The 13,368-nt window shown below is 37.0% G+C and overlaps 1 protein-coding gene and 1 long non-coding RNA gene across 3 annotated transcripts in view; one reads left to right on the top strand and one right to left on the bottom strand.

Annotated features, from left to right (window-relative positions):
* The window catches only part of LOC106093615 (mitochondrial uncoupling protein 4), a 60,204-nt gene that overhangs the window by 3,252 nt on the left and 43,584 nt on the right, over positions 1-13,368 (top strand). The window lies entirely within an intron of this gene.
* On the bottom strand, positions 6,224-7,349 carry LOC106093616 (uncharacterized). The gene is made up of 4 exons (XR_001222384.2): positions 7,145-7,349; positions 6,985-7,076; positions 6,405-6,923; positions 6,224-6,337 (listed from the first exon to the last, which is right to left on the bottom strand). It is a non-coding gene; the product is annotated as an uncharacterized LOC106093616 (long non-coding RNA).

The raw sequence follows: 13,368 nt of genomic DNA, 5'->3' as shown, positions 1-13,368 counted from the left end.
CTTTCTAAGGAAGCCAGTAGAATATTTTAGACAATACATTTATATGAAATTGATTAGAAAACCACAAACTGTACAAATATATTTCTATATTTTCCAATTTCGAATGCCGTTGCGGCACGAGTTATCGGTAACTGATCGTCAAGATAATTGGGACCATATTTGTAAAAAAAAATATTGTTAAATTAATATACACTTATTTTCGACTAGCCTAACTACACTATAAATAAGATATATTCCACTGTGAAATTTTGATTCTAAAAGTGAAGAGTAGTGAGCCGATATAAATTATGGTCGAATACTCACAACGAGCGAGCAACATTTATGACTTATACTTGGCTATGTAGGCAATTTTTTGGAATGGAAATTTCGTCTCAGAGTTATTGCATTTGTCTTAGGTTAAGTTTAAGTGGCCGTCTGTCATCAGACTCACTTAGGCGTTTTCGTCCATTGTGATACCACAGGAACAGGAAAAGCAAGAGCCTTCTAGTTCCTACCATTAAACCATCCAGATCGCTATATATGCCTTAATAATAACATTTATTAAATGTTTTCTTGAACAATAGGATATTAAAAGCTTCAGCATAACGGACTTCTTTTGATACACCTAAAAATATTGGTGTAAGACCCTAACAAATTCTCGATCGCCATGGAATTTTAAGAGATTGTTTCTTTGTTGAAATCACACTAACTTTTAATCCAGTAAATTCAACAGCGCGAAATTTCGCAACTCTTATTTCGTGAATCTGTTTTAGACTGCCGGACCATATGGTCCTGCAGGCGCAGATCCGGGCGATCACGAAATGTGTAAGGTGGTGTGGTATTAACGCGAGGACGTCGAGTATGAACATGTTTATGGACTATTTCGTTCCATGAATAGCACAGCAAAGAAATTTTAAAAACTAAAGCAAAATTTGACCGGCTATCCTTATCGCGATTTCTGATTCGTCAATCTTTATCAGCGGAATTTGTCGAAGGGATCAGAGTGCTTTACATACCAACCCACCAAGAGTAGGTTGTAAAGCACAAATCTGAAATTGAACAGGGCTTTTAAAGACGACGATTCATTCTTTCACCGCTGATGAAAGAATGGAATCCGGTTACCCTTTCGACCAAATTTTTGAATACATTTTGATGTTAACCCAAATGGTTTATTAATAAAAATAAATAAAATCACGCACGGTTGTTAACTAATAAATAAGTTAGACAACCATCGGTTTGATTGTTGTTATAGTTGTAGTAGCAGTGTGTGGTACACTGAGGCGGCAGCCCTCGCCGATAAAGGAGTTCATCGGGTCAATCCGGCACATACAACCGGCTGCCATGGGATTGGTAATAGGCTGTGCTAAATGCCAGCCAAAAATAACTGCACTATGAAAAAACAGATCAACAAAAAATGAAAATGACAAAAACTTCAATCACGATCGTAATTGATAAAAGTTCAGGTTCAGTTAAAAAAATGTTTGAGTCAATAAATTTTTTAATTGAACATTTCCTAATTTTCAACCACGATCATAATTGGATCGTAATTGAAAAAAATCGGAATTCTATTTTAAATTATTGACTCAATTAATGTTTTAATTGAAGACGTTCTTATTTTCAAATAAACTTTTAATTGAAAAAATTTTCATGATATTGTTTTTCTTTGTACAGCTGCAATATTAGATAATATAATGCAATCTTTGTATATTAATCTTGTATCTGTGAGAAATTTAACGACGGGCTTTGTTGGCATTCGCATGTTTGATAGTACGACTAATTCTATGGAATTGTTAGTTCTACTGGGGCCCTCTATTATGATTACTGTGATATTGATCCTTGTTTATTGAATAATTATTTTACAGCATCTATTTCAAATATATGATACAAATTAGCAATAATGTTCAATTCTTTAGAAACATATATCTTGACGAATTAAAAAGTGCAATATGTTTAAAATTAAGTCGAATGCATAGATATTTTTAATTAATTATTGACAATTTGTGCATTATATATTTTATTTCATACGCGCTTTGTCACTTCTAATGCTGACCATTTCCTCATTAAATATTTTTTCAGTCTAGGTGAGATGATCGTTAATTATGCATTCAATGATGAGTGCTAATAGTAATAACAGGAGTTCCAGAGATAATTTGCATGCCATGATTAGAGTTTTGGCTAAAATGAAAAATGGTATGAATATAATACATTTGAATGCCCAGAGCCTACTAAAGAAGATTGATGAATTTCGCTTTATTTTTGTCGGATCCAATGTTGATTTTATATGCGTGACCGAGACATGGTTCAGAAGCGACATGCCTGACGAATTGGCTAAGCTTGATGGTTACTATTTATACCGGGTTGATAGACAAGGACATGCAGGGGGTGTGGCCATATATGTTAGGAATGGTATTGCTTCTAGGATACGACTTGTTTCAGACCCGCAGGATAATATGGAATATATATTTATTTCAGTCGGAAGAGACAATAAAACGCTTTTGATCGGTAATGTCTATAGGCCGAATAAATTGGTTCGCACGGATGAACTGATGGAGAAAATACATGAGGTTTCTATGTCGTTCAATGAAATTATCATCACAGGTGATTTCAACTCGAATTTGCTTTTAGATAATAACTTGATTAGTGACTTTAATACATATGGCTTACATTCTGTTAATTCGGATACTCCAACTCATTACACAAATACATCTGAGACTCTATTGGATCTTTTTCTTGTTGGGTCAGTGGATAAGGTGCTGCTTTATGACCAACTTTCTGCTAGTTGTTTCTCCAGGCATGACATTATTTTCTTAAATTATAATTTTACTATGGAATACGAGGATAAAACTATTTGGTATAGAGACTTTAGACATGTAGACAACGAAAACTTACTGACGGACCTGCTCTCAGTGGAATGGAGTGCGATATACCACTACGTGGATGTGAACGAGAAAGTAAGATTTCTTGAAGAGAATGTGATCCGCCTCTACGAGAGATACGTGCCTTTGAAACGTAGGGTTGTCAAATCAAGGCAGCAGCCCTGGATAACCGGACGAGTGACTGAATTGATTTCTAAAAGAAATCGGGCTTACAGTAGGTGGAAGAGGTTCAGGACTGAAAGACTCCATGACGAATATAGAACACTCAGGAATCAGGTTGTAAAGGAGATCCGGGAGAACAAGATGTCGTTCTATGGTGAAAGGTACAACTCTGCTGTCACTTGCAGGCAAAAATGGGGCGTGATCAGAGACATTGGTATCGGAATTGGAAAGAAGACTGGCGAAGATGCGAATCTTTCCAAACCCGAACTTGATGATATGAACCGGCAATTTTTGGCCATTAATGTACCGTTTGCGCAAGGTAATGTTTACTTGGGCGGATTGCAGACTGACGTGAATGGCATTGACGAGCAATTCAGATTTCGACTTGTTGATCAATGTGACGTTCTGGAGTCAATTTTGAGGATAAAATCCAATGCCACAGGTGTCGATGGTATTGACCCTAACTTTCTGAAACCAATATTACCGAATCTTTTACCATTTATTACACATATATTTAACTATATACTTCTGTCATCGATCTTTCCCAGTGGCTGGAAGAGGGCAAAGGTTATTCCGGTACCTAAGTCCAATAATGATTTTAGACCAATTGCGATCTTGCCATTCTTGTCTAAGGCATTTGAGAATATTGTGTATGATCAGATAAATACATTTTTAAACAGGAATATCCTTTTATCAGATAGGCAATCTGGGTTTCGTAAACGCCGTAGTTGTACGACTGCACTTATTGATGTAGTCGAAAATATTAGACGCAATATTAATGATAACCACGTAAGCTTTCTTGTCCTATTAGACCACTCTAAGGCATTCGATTCCGTGGATCACACGATATTGGCATCTAAACTTACAACCTTGTTTAATTTTGACGACACAGCAGTTCGGTTTATTGCATCATATCTGGACAGGCGCACACAGGCTGTTTACTCTAACGGTATGATGTCTGATTTCTTGGAGCTAACTCGTGGTATTCCTCAGGGTTCTGTGCTGGGACCACTATTATTTTCATTATATGTCAATGATATTGCAAGCATACCTGATGGATATGACATGCACATATACGCTGATGATGTGCAATTGTGTTTCTCTTGCAGGACGAGTGATACAAGGTCATATGTGGCGTGGATTAATTTGCAGTTAATTGCCATCAGTGATTGGGCAAACAAGAATGGCTTGAAGTTGAATCCTGATAACACGAAGTGCATTGTTATCTCGAGAAAGTCTATAGATACATTGTCTTTGCCTAGGCTTGCCTTAGGTGACAAGACCATAGAGTATGTGCAGACTGCAAGGAATTTAGGGGTATTATTTGACAATACTCTGTCCTGGAATAGGCATATTGAGTTGGCTATAGGACAGATTTATGGTATGTTACGGACTCTTTGGTCTATTCACCAATATATTCCATTCAGTGTGCGTCACGCAATTGCTCATGCCTATTTACTACCTAAACTTTTGTATTGTTGTGAGATATACGCAGAATGTGACTACGTCCATAAGCGTAAATTAAAAGTAGTTTCGAATGACATTACACGATTTGTTTATAGTATCAGACGTGCGGATAGTATATCATCGGCTTCTAGACAGTTTTATGGGATGGAATTTGAAAATTTTTTGAAATTTCGTGCACTGACTTTCATGCATCGCTTAATTTATACACATGAACCCAAATATCTTTACGACCGGTTGGAAATCTCACGATCTTCTCGAACCAATTGCATGGTTCCACTGCAAAGTAACTACTTGGTATGTGACAGACAATTTTTTGTTTACACCATTCGTCTCTGGAACGCCCTCCCAATCAATTTAAGAAATAGTCCTAATGAAAAGAACTTTAAACTTAAGCTAAAACATCATCTCACTTAGGAAGTAATTTAATTTTGACCCTTTAAATATTAGCTCACATTTATTAATATATACATCAAATTACACTAATAATTATTTATCTTCTGTATAATTCTTTAATCATTAATTTCTTTGTTTATACTTAAATACCTATGTAATAGTATTATTTTTGTGAAACTATTAGTTATTGACATATATCGGATAGTACTGTAATTTATAAGTAATGCTTGTTGTACTATCATTACATTTTTATCAAATAAATAAATAAAAAAAAAAAAATAAATAAGGTAGACCGATGAAATACCTATTCGGTTTATTAAATTAATTAGGTTCAGCGGCATATATTGCATTTTTTAACACTATCTTAACGGCAAAACGTTTTTCGATTGGTTCGAAATTGGCGAGAGTTACGCCACTGCGAAAAATGCACAACTGGTTGAAACTGCTCTGATTATCGTCCAATTTCAATATTACCGGCATTTCAATGTTAAGTGCATTAGATATTTGTAACCGAGGTATATCGGTGGAATATTTATTCGTCTTAATTAATTAAATTTAAGTTATGTTCAGCGGCATATATTGAAATTGTTAGCAAAATTTTAGCTACAAATCGTTTTCCGATTGATTGGTTGTTGTTGTTGTTGTGACAGTGTGTTGTAAACTGAGGCGGCAGCCATTGTCGATGGAGAACTCCATCAGGTCAATCCGGTACGTACAACCGGCTACCATGGGATTGCGGATTGATTGGTAATTGGCAAGAGTTACGCCACTACGGAAAAAAGGCACTACCGGTATAAACTGTTCCGATTATCATCCAATTTCAATATTACCGCCATTATCCACGGCTTTTGAAGTGATATTAAGGGACCAACTCGGGGTTCATCTGCATCGTTTTTGTACCCTAAACCACTACTGTGGTCCAGGGTATTATGATTTTGTGCATTTGTTTGCAACGCTTAGAAGGAAAGGTGATAGACATACCCTTAAGTATGCCGATCAACTCAAAATCACTTTCTGATTCGATTTAGCCATGTCAGTCTGTGAGTGTGTTTGTAATCAAGGCACAGGTTGTGTTTATACGAGTACACAGAAAAAATGAAAAACTATATTCAATTAAGAAATTTGTACATTCAATAAAAAAATTTGCTGAAATCGGACTCATAAAAGAATTTGTATTATTGATTTACAATTTAGCAATTTGGATTTATGATAAGGTCAAAAATACAATTAAAGTGGTTATTAACTCAATAAACCATATATTTGAAATTTGCCATTTCTTTTAAATATTGATATTTTTCACATTAATAAAAAACTTTTTATTTCATTGGTTTAAATTGCGTATAAAACATGAAAAATATTGCTAAAAAATATTTATATTTTTTTCTAATGGTCGCAGGTTTCTAAAAAAAGAAAAATGGTCGATTCCACTTTGAGTCTCTCTTCGTTGTCGGCGACGCCGCCTGTAAAGGGTATTTTAAACAATATTATTTATATACATACATATTTTAAATGAATTGCAATAAATACCAATCTTAAGGCTCTATTACACGGCATGTAGTTGTCTTATGACATGTCAAATTTAGCACATGTTGAGTTGTACACGTCGTGTGATACAAACGAAACGAGCATATGAAAATCACTTTTCAAAATAGCACATGCAATTTTTTTTCGATCAGAGAGTGCTCTATTCCTTCTGACAAAAACATAGAGAAATCAGCTATTTTTGTTGTCAGTCGAATAAAAGTAACCCCAAATTAAATTGTTTTCACAAATTTATGATTTCTCACAACTTTTACAATTTTAACGCATAAAAAATCAGTTTTTGTTAAGACTTTTAGGTTATGTTAACAAAAATGGCAAAAGTGATGAATCGTATGTAAATTGACAATTTTAACAAAAATTTTCAATTACATGTACATACAAATAGTGACATGTCATAAGACATCTACATCCCGTGTAATAGCGCCTTTAGCATCTTGAGTGGAATATCGCGAAATCTAGATCCACATGTGTTATCTTCATCCTCAGCGCCCAAGTCAATATAATCTATATATGGATAATAACATATTGCAATAAGATAATATTAACAATTTGTATTTATAAATACGTTTGGCATTTATCCATTCTATTTGTTCACATACGGCATTTTTCTGCATTTCATTATTTCAGCGCAAAATTTTCCACGATAAATTTGTGTAACTTTAAAATTATAGCAAAACAAATAAATTTTATGTTAGGTTTAGGTGGCAGTCTGTCATCAGACTCACTTAGACGTTTTCGTCCATTGTGATACCACGGAAACAGAAAAAGGAAGATGCCTTCTAGTTCCTACCGTTGAACCATCCAGATCGCTTTGAAAAGAACAATAACTTGCGAATGTTCACATCCGCTAAATAAGACAGGTTCACAAAGAAATGAGAACCTTAAGTGGAACTCCTTCTGACTGGTAGTGCAGGACACACACACACACAAAAGGTGTTCTATAGTCTCTTCTTCTTCTATGGTCTCACAGCTTCTGCAAAAGTCGTTGCTGGCAAACTTCTGTCTGTCAGCATTTTTTCCGATTAGACAGTGACGTGTCATGACGGACACATGACTGAGACGTCTGTTCTAGCCAATGATAGCAAAGCGGTAGACCTCTTCAAGTCTGGATTAGGCCACATAATTCGCAGCCCCCAATTTGTGGCCATATTTCATTCGTTGCCCTTCGGGCCTGCTCCTGAAGACTTTACTTACATGTCGCTAGAGGCATTCCCCAGATTCCAGTATCCCTGGAATGTGTAGGGTAGTTCCTAGTCTCGCAAGCTGTACGGATTACAATTCCCTGGGATATCTCTGTGGCTTGGCACCCAGAACAGGTGAATTTTGAACTGTTCAGACATTTTTTGTGTTCAGAAATACGTTCTTCAGGGATTTAATGGCTGCCTGAGAAGAGATTAATGCCAATCGTCGCAATGACATTATATCTTAGCCATTCCATCACTTCCTTAATTGCAAGGATCACTGCTTAATACACACTGCAGTGGTCGGGTAACCTTTTCGATATGACCAGTTCCAGATCTTTAGACTGCACCCCAAAGCCTACCTGGTCGTCTAGTTTGGAACCATCCGTATAGAAGTCTATGTAACTTCTATTTTCAGTGAATCATCAGAAATATTGGTACAGTACTTTTATAACACAGTGTCCGTAGCCCCAAGGCACTGGTCGCATCAATCTAGCCACAATGTCCAGCGGCTTTAGATGTAGCATTAAATTCAGTGCATCAGATGGTGTCGTCCTCAGTGCGGCTGTGATGCACAAACAAGCCATCCTTGGATCCGGTTGAGTATTGAATAGTAGGTGGACTTTTGAAGCGCCGTCCACCCGACCACAATACACCCAATGCATGACGCGTGGTCTAAAACCCCTAACTTTTGCCAATGGCTCCCTTGCAGGTGTATAAGGCCAGAGTTGCCTTTCTTGCCTTTTCAAAAATGTTGGATTTGAAGTTCAATTTTCTGTCCAGCAAAACACCCAGGTATTTTGCGCTTTCAGTAAATGGAACATTCTCTCCTTCCAAACAGACATTTGACACTGTAAGCAACTTATATCTCCTGCTGAAAAGAACAACTCCTGTCTTGCTCGGATTTATACCTAGACCACTTTCAGTAGCTCACTTCGCTGTTGCACGTAGAGCTTCCTGAAGTATATTTCTTAAAATGCTGCGAAAATTTCCGCTAACCGCAATTGACACGTCATCAGCAAACGGGACCACTTTTACACCTTTTTCTTCCAGAGACAATAATATATTGTTAATGGTAATATTCCAAAGTAGAGGTAACAGTACACATCCTTGAGTTGTTCCTCTGCTGACCCTTCTTTTTAGATCCACAGATCCCATGCCTGCCGTAATGCATCTTTTAGTAAGAAGGTTATTAACAAACTTTTTTACGGTAAAGTTGATGCCTATTGTAGATGTCGGTTCTACATTATTGAAAGCACCTTCAATGTCAAGAAATGCTACCATTTTAAATTCCTTGACAGCGAGCGAACCCTCTATTAAGCCGACTAAGTCGTAAAGGGCTGTTTCAGTGGATTTGCCTTTATTATATGCATTCTGCTGCCGCGACAGGCGATCTCCAGGGATCTTTGCCCCAAGATCCCTGTTCGCCCTAGTTCTTTTGCGCATTGAATGCCCTCCAGGTGACCGCAGCTTTTTGGCTGACTGCGGTGCAGATTTTGAATCTGCAATACCTGAGAGCGTTTCGTCTTCTATTGTTCCAACCTTTTAAAGAGCGTGTTGATTTGAAAAATAAAATTGAACCAAACAAAACATTCCTCCGACACGCCGTACAGAAAAAAAAAATTCTGTCTGTCGAAAGCACGCTAACTTTCAAAGCAGTAAATCTAGGCGCTTGAAATTTTGCACAAATACTTCTTATAATGTAGGTTGGTTGGGAACAGCGTTGCCGTTTTGGGCTTTTTCTACCAAATGTACTTTCAACTTTATTTTTGGCGAAATTGTATTTTTATACCCACCACAATAGGATAGAGGGTTTTTTAATTTAGTCATTCCGTTTGCAACACATCGGTATATCAAAATATGTAAATGCAAATTTGAAAATTTTGTCCATGAACATTCCACTAAGGATCAGGGGCAAAGTTCTCACATCAATGAGTGCAGTCCGATTCAAGTTTAAGCTCAATGATAAGGGGCCTCCTTTTTATAGCCGAGTCCGAACGGTGAGCCGCAGTGCGACACCTCTTTGGAGAGAAGTTTACTAGCATAGTACCTCACAAATGTTGCCAGCATTAGGAGGGGAAAACAACCGCTGAAAATTTTTTTCTGATGGTCTCGCCAGAATTTGAACCTAGGCGTTCAGCGTCATAGGCGGACATGCTAACCTCTGCGCTACGGTGGCCTCCTATCAAAATATGTATATACACTTTATTGTCTGTCCGTCCGTTTGTGTGTCGGTCTATTGTAATCACGCTACAAAAATTGTGATATTGAGCTGACATTTGGGACAGAATCATAGGCGTCATGGTATTGTCTCTATCAGGCAATATATAGATATTGGTGGTATATAAACCAATCTGCCGATTAAGGGCCTTAATCCTATAACAGCCTCATTTATTATCCGATTTCGCTGAGTTTTGGAACAATGAGCTGCAATAAGGTCCCAGATATTCGGACCGAATATGGTCAATATTACAATTGCAATTTTCCACACACACAATTGCAAATTTCCACATGATCATTCCATTAAGGAACTGGGGCAAACTTCTCACATATCAATATTAAGGAACCTTTTTATAGCCGAGTCCAAACTGGTTGCTGCAATGCGACACTTCTTTAGGAAGAATTTTGTACATGGCTAAGTACCTCACAAATGTCGCTAACATTAGGAGGGGATAAACACAGCTAAAATTTTTTTACAGCCAGAATTCGAACTCAGAAGTTCAGCGTCATAGGCGGACATTCTAACGTCTGCGCTACGGTGGCCTCAATACCGGACCATATTTAATTATGGGTGTCACAAAAACCGATCTGATGTTGAAGTTCTGATTGTATAGAAGGCGCATTTTTTTGCCAGATTTTGCTGAAATTTGGTATAGTGAGTTGCATTAGGCCCCTCAATACTTGTGCCGAGTATGGTCAAGATCGAATTGCGTATATGTGGATATATATGGTATGTTCTATTAGAACCTAATAAGGCAACGGACCCTTAAAAAAAACTCAGTTATTTCCCGAAATTAACAAAATTTTGAATAGTGAGTGGTTTTAGTTCCCTCAAAATCCTTACTCGATAAAGACCAATATCCCGGAAAAAAATTCTTTTGTTCACAAATTTTAACAAAATTTTAACTTATGCGTTTTTACTTGATTTATTTCAATTTTATATTATATTATATATATTGTTAAATAAAAAAATAACTGTTACTAGAAATTTACGCGTATTTTTTGATCTAGTTTACAATTTTGGACGGCTAGGAGGGAGTATGGTAGATTTTTGAAAAATTTTGGTCGGAAAATTTTTCTTTTAATGGCAACGCTGGCTGGGATTATAAATGGGCCATAACGGTATATGTTTTGCTGCCATATAACCGATCTGGGATCTTGATTTCTTGAGCCTCTAGCGAGCGCAACCATTATCCGATATGACTAAAATTTTGCGCAAAGTATTTTGTTTTGTCTCGCAATAACTACGCCATTTATGGTATTTATCGGTTCATAACCTGATATAGCTTCCATATAAACCGATCTCCCGATTATACTTCTTAAGCCTCCAGAGGACGCAATTCTTATCCGATTTTGCTGAAGTTGTGTATAACATTTTCTTTTATGACCTTCAACATACACGTCAAATATTGTCTGAATCGGTCTATGGCCTGATACAGATCCCATGTAAACCGATCTCCCGATCTTACTTCTTGAGACCCTAAAGGGTGCATTTCTTATCCAAATTGGCTGAATTTTTACACAATGACTTCTAATATGGTCTCCAACATTCAATTTAATTATGGTCCGAATCGGATCATAACTTGATGTAGCTCCTATAGAGATAAATGTGCAAATAACTTGACAAATGCCCGAACGAACCTAGCACGCATTTACCTGTTTATTTTTATATATATGTTTTTTGCTCATTAAATTGTATATTTCATAATTTTTTGTTTTAATATTTATAATCGCCCACCCAAGCATGCTCCAATGTGCCTTCTAAACGGTGATTTTTTAGCTATTATCTTTTTGGCAACACTGGTTTAAACGTCGTTTCGTGTTTTGTTTCACTGTCAAACATCTTCAGTTTGGTCTATTATTTAACCACGAATCGTCTTACAAACGAACAACGCTTGCAAATTATTGAATTTTATTATCAAAATGCGTGCTCTTTTAAGAAAGTTCAACGCGCTCATTTTTCATTTTGAAGCTCATTACTTGCTCAATGGATACGTAAATAAGCAGAATTGTAGAATTTGGAATGAAGATCCGCCAGAAGCATTGCAAGAGCAGTGGCCTGCATCCAAAAAAGTCACAGTTTGGTGCGGTTTATGGGCTGGTGGCATCATTGTACCGTATTTCTGCACAGATGATGCGAATCGCAACGTAATTGTGAATGGTGAGCGCTACCGTGAGATGATATCCAACTTTTTTTTTGTCCAGAATGCAAGGGCTTTACTTGCAAGTCATGTGGTTTCAACAAGACGGTGCCACATGCCACACAGCACGCGTAACAATGGACTTATTGAGAGGTGAGTTCGGTAAACATTTTATTTCACTTCGGGACCGCTCAATTGGCCGTCTAGATCGTCCGATTTAACGCCTTCAGACTATTTTTTGTGGGCTATGTTTAAGCTCATGTCTATACAGACAAGCCCGCTTCAATTGACGCATTGTAAGATATCCAACTATTGAAGCATTTATTCGTGAGATACCGGCCGAAATGTCGGAAAGAGTATGCCAAAATTGGACTTAGTGAACTGACCATTTGAGACGCAGTCACGGTACTATTGTTTCAAAGAAGATTTCATGCATTTTTCTGAATTTTATAGTTTTTTAAACTTTTTTTCTTGAAAAACACTAAATACATATATACTTATATTTATAATCTAAACTTTTAGGTCTCATGAGTGTATCTTGACTTCAAACATACTTCATACTGTTGGCATACCCAACTTGCCAATACCTTTGGGTTGAATACACTGCATATATTTTTGGGTTGCCCAAAAAGTAATTGTCGGTAATATAGTAGTAATATAGTCGGCGTTGACAAATTTTTTCAACGGCTTGTGACTCTGTAATTGCATTCTTTCTTCAGTCAGTTATCAGCTGTTACTTTGAGCTTGCTTTAGAAAAAAAGTACGCGAAATTTTGTTTACATTTGTTTGTTTGACCTCAATTTAAATATGGGTACCACATGTATTGAAAAAAACTCATTTAACAAACCGAATCAACGCTTGTGATATGCACCTAAAACGCAATGAATTCGATCCGTTTTTAAAACGAATCATAACTGGAGGTGAAAAATGGATTGTTTACAACAACGTTAGTCGAAAACGATCATGGTCCAAGCATGTTGAACCAGCTCAAACCACTTCAAAGGCTGATATCCACCAAAAGAAGATTATGCTGTCTGTTTGGTGGGATTGGAAGGGTGTGGTATATTTTTAGCTGCTTCCAAGGAACCAAACGATTAATTCGGATGTTTACTGTCAACAATTGGACAAATTGAATACAGCCATCAAGGAGAAGCGACCAGAATTGGTCAATCGTAAAGGTGTCATATTCCACCAGGACAACGCTAGACCGCACACATCTTTGGTCACTCGCCAAAAACTGAGTGAGCTTGGCTGGGAACTTTTGATGCATCCACCATATAGCCCTGACCTTGCACCATCAGACTACCATTTATTTCGATCCTTGCAGAACTCCTTAAATGGTAAAACTTTCGGCAATGATGAGGCTATAAAATCGCACTTGGTTCAGTTTTTTCCAGATAAAGGCCA

Source organism: Stomoxys calcitrans, chromosome 4 (genome assembly GCF_963082655.1).
Source record: "Stomoxys calcitrans chromosome 4, idStoCalc2.1, whole genome shotgun sequence".
Taxonomy (NCBI): domain Eukaryota; kingdom Metazoa; phylum Arthropoda; class Insecta; order Diptera; family Muscidae; genus Stomoxys; species Stomoxys calcitrans.
The sequence above is the reverse complement of the archived record's forward strand: the minus strand, read 5'-3'. Positions and strand labels throughout refer to the sequence as shown.